This window comes from Hipposideros armiger, unplaced genomic scaffold (assembly GCF_001890085.2).
Source record: "Hipposideros armiger isolate ML-2016 unplaced genomic scaffold, ASM189008v1 scaffold_151, whole genome shotgun sequence".
NCBI lineage: Eukaryota > Metazoa > Chordata > Mammalia > Chiroptera > Hipposideridae > Hipposideros > Hipposideros armiger.
In genome coordinates, this window is record NW_017731501.1 from 2,324,732 (window position 1) to 2,329,067 (window position 4,336).

At 41.3% G+C, this 4,336-nt stretch overlaps 1 pseudogene; it reads left to right on the forward strand.

The window, feature by feature from the left end:
* Positions 1-3,792: 3,792 nt before the first annotated feature.
* LOC109387232 (putative protein FAM10A5) overlaps positions 3,793-4,336 on the forward strand; it is a 1,533-nt pseudogene continuing 989 nt past the window's right edge.

Consider the following 4,336-nt stretch of genomic DNA (forward strand, 5'->3'; position numbering starts at 1 on the left):
CACGGTACCAGGCTGAGAGGAAGCACCCAGGAAATGCTTTTTGATCAAATGAGCCGACTGACTGCTTTCAGTTCCTTACCTTAGGGTGGATGAGTATCTTCAGAGAAGGTGAACAAAACCCAAAAAGTTGCATCAGAGGGTCATGGGTGGGGGCGGGGTTTCTCCTTTGCTCTAACATCCTGAGGTGTCAATTAGGTAGCAATGGAAGTCTGAGCTTTCCCACTTGCTTTTTTTGTCTGAAGTGATCACGACCACGACCCTGCCTGTGCCCATGAGCCCAGAGAAGCCACTGCTATCTATAGGAAGGGAAGAATCAAGGTCTTGTCAGGCAGCTGTTCCAGGGCTCTGGCTCCTTTGATCTTTTAGGCTTTCGTGCTGCATCACAAAAGCTTCTCTGAATGGTGGTTAAGTTGGCAAGTGGAACACAGGGCCTTGAGGGGCAGCTCAATTGTTAGGTATGCAGTAGGCTCTGGGGATAGAAGTAACAGGAGGCTACCTGCCCCCAACTGGTAGGCAAGAAAAAGCTATTTTCTACCTTTCTTCCTCTCTAGCTAACCTGACAGTGGGAGCCATCTGTGACCCATGAGTCAGAGAATCAGGCTCATTATTTCTGCTCTATAAAAACTCCTTCTGAATCCTGGTTATTTTTGTCATGCTTTTATACAGTGGAACATAAAATGTCTAAAGGGAACTAAACCCACGCTAATTTTAAATGCTAAGTGGACGCACTTGATGTACAAAAAGGAGCATATTTCTAGGCTCCAAAGTATAATGAGCAGTTCAACATCGAGGTGGAGGATCAATAATCATAATAAAGAAAACTAATGTATAAATTTAACTAGCATCATTAACAAACTCACCACATCCTAGGCAGCATTGATATTAGACTACAAACAAGAATAAATAAATCACAACCTAACATCCAACCAACCAAGCAACCAACAAAACAAAAAACAAGAGGATCAAAACACAATTTTAATAAATTATTTTTAGAGCTAATGCACTGTAGCTTAATAACGTAGTTACAAAACGAAGCTATTTGAAAAATGAGATCTCTGCCTATAAAAACATAATTCTAATATTATGGTCAAGTTTCTAATGGCTACAAATGCAACTAATCTTAGAGAAAGTAAAGACAGAGTTATCACATGCAAGTCAAGGTACTTTTCTTATTCTCCTTAAAATTACTATCTGCAGCCTCTTAGTGTTATGAATGCAGAATTTTTGCTCTGGTTAATGATATCCTAGGCAGGCCTTATTCAGAGTACCTGATCCATAGATCTGATCACGTCCAATTCACACTCATTCCTTCCACTGTCAGCAGTGCCCAGTACACATGAGGCACTTGTGGACCAGTGCCCAGTGCCTGGATTCTGAGCTAGCTCTTCCACTGATCGTGACTCAAACTAGTTATGTCACCTTTCTGAGCTCGAATTCCTTCCATTGTAAAACTATCAATTATCTGTAAAATTACAGAATGATATTAGAGCATCTCTAGGTAAGTTTTACACTCTAAAATTATTTAATTCCATGTTAAACAGAGGCAATAACAAAAATTTTTAAATAAGTTAGACACGAGAAAGACTCCATTTACTCTCTCTGGCCACATATGACAACTACCAAACACAGTTAGTTGTGTACCTGAGACTCTAATACCAACACACAGTGACAAAAATTATTTTGTTAAACTATAGAAACACAACTTAATTATCTACAAAGCGTGATAACGATAACCCTGTTTAACGTATGTGGTGCTTTTCATTAACATTAAAAAATTAATATGGCAGCTATGTAGGAAAAACCTGTACTACCCCTCCTCTCTGTGTGTTTCCTTTACTCTCACACTACTACCACACTCACAACACCTCTGACACCAGATATATGGGAGTTTTTCCCCCAATAAGCAATTAACTCTGTGCAATACCAGTTGATTGCCCTACAATTTAACTCAAACCTGACACTTTGTACATGGAGATATCGTCAGATCCCACAGGTTAAGGGCTCAGTCCTGCAAGACTGTCCCCTCCTTTCACTTCGGACACTAATACAAAGTCCAGGTTGTCACCTGTGCTTCAGACCAATCGGCTATAAACCTGAGGTTCCCATGGCCTTCTCCTTTGGTTCAATTAGTTTGCTAGAAGGGCTACAGAACTCAGGAAAACAGCTTACTTACTGCTTACCAGTTTATTGTAAAAGAATATGATAAAGGACACAGATGAACATTCAGATTAAAGAGTTGGGTAGGACAGGTATGTGGGAAGGGGTGCGGAGCTTCCACACACTCTCCAGGTAGGCCACTCTCCCAGCACCTCCACGTGTTCACCAACCTGGAAGCTCTCCAAACGCCATACTATTGGGATTTTTATGGAGGCTTCGTCATGTAGGGCATGATGGATCATTAACTCCATTTCTCCCTCTCCCCTCTACAGAGCATGGGTATGGGGCTGAAAGTTCCAAGCTTCTAATCATGGCCTGATCTTTGAGGAGACCTGTTCCCATCCAGAAGTCCACCAACAGTCACCTCATTAGAACAAAAGATACTGCTCTCACCCAGGAAATTCCAAGGGATTTAAGAGCTCTACAATAGGAACAGGGAGTCAAAGGTCAAATATTAGAACAAAAGATGCTCTTAGTAGTATCATCGCTTTGGAAATTGTAAGAGTTTTAGGAGCTCTGTGCCAGCAACTGGGTTAGATATATATATAGATATCTATATATATAGATATCTATATATAATTATTATCTCACAGTAGCATTGTGGAGGTATCAACAAGCCTCTAACAAAGTAATAATAACCTAGGTGATAGTTGTCAACTCATTTTAAATTAATTTTTCATGACCCTTACATTAATGACTAATTTTACTGCTTATGATATGTACAATATTCTTCTCATTATAAAGTAATAAATACATCACATTGATTTATGAGATTATAAAAATAAATTGATTTCTGTGAGCTGGTTACTTATTGATGAATATCAGTTTCATCAATAAGCATGGGTTTGATAAATTACTTCTGACAGTATGAAAGTAATTCTCACTTTACCTTAATCTTCTCTAAGGCAATAATATATATTACTTTAATAAATAATATACTGAATCACTTCTCGGCCTTTTGGCTAAGATCAAGTATAAATAATATATTGAAATCATATTTTGCCTTGCACTGGCTAACCTTCTCTTCAGATAAATTTAGCAAAGGTATGACAACACTCCATCTAGGAATCACCCCTGGGGAACTCTCCCCAGTAGAGTTTCCTGTTCCTTCCAGGGATGACAGGCATTTCAGCAAGTCAGATGTCATGTCACCCTCCAGACAGAAATCTCAACTTGTTTTAAAACAAAAGGACGCCCTTATGTCTTCATGACTTCATGCTCCACTTAGTGCTCACACTTACAGAACATCTGATTCTAAATGACTCCCTGCAGGGGCTGATATCTCCCACCTCCTTTAAGGCACCATGTAGGGAGTTGATCACCCAGAGAACAGATTCAGAGTTAAGAATATAAGCGTGGGCACAGAGGCAAGCAAAAGTACAAACAGTCACATTTCTAGAAGGAGCTAGTCAGTGCGCAGGAGCAGAGGTGAACAAGTAGGAATGAACGGGCAAAAGACCCAGAGTCACAAGACCATTGGTGGGAGGAGCCAGCAGTCAGGGAGGTTCCGGTCTGTTCTGCCTTGTTGCACCGCCCCCTTCTACGCAGTCACGCCCAGCCAGTGCCCAGGCCTGGAATTGGTGGGGTGGGGGGGAAGCCTCAGGGGCGCCCACCACCTCCTGCAGCTTCCCGATCATGGACACCTGCAAAGTGAGGGAGCTTCCGGCCTTGGTGAAAATGTGTAAGCAGGATCCAAGCGTTCTGCACACTGATGAAATGCTCTTCCTGCGGGAGTGGGAGGGACAGTATGGGGGGAAGGGGTAAAATTCCACCTGCTACTCATAAAACTAAATCAGAAGAAAGTATCAAAAACAGATAGTAAGAAGGCAGAGGAAAACATAAACATCGATGAACCATCAACTGTGGAAAGTGATCTAGAAATGGACAATGGAAGTGTGGTTGAACCAACCAGACAACTGATGCCCCTCAAGAAACAGGAAATGAAAATGTCAAGATAACTGAGAAGATGATGGATCAGGCAAATGATAAAAAAGTGGCTGCCATTCATGCCCTAAATGATGGTGAATGACAGAGAGCTATTGACTTGTTCACAGATGCCATTAGGCTGAATCCTAGCTTGGCCACTGTGTATGCCAAGAGAGCCAGCGTCTTCATCGAATCATAGAAGCCAAATGCTGCCATCCCAGACTGTGACAGAGCTATTCAAATAAATTTTTTT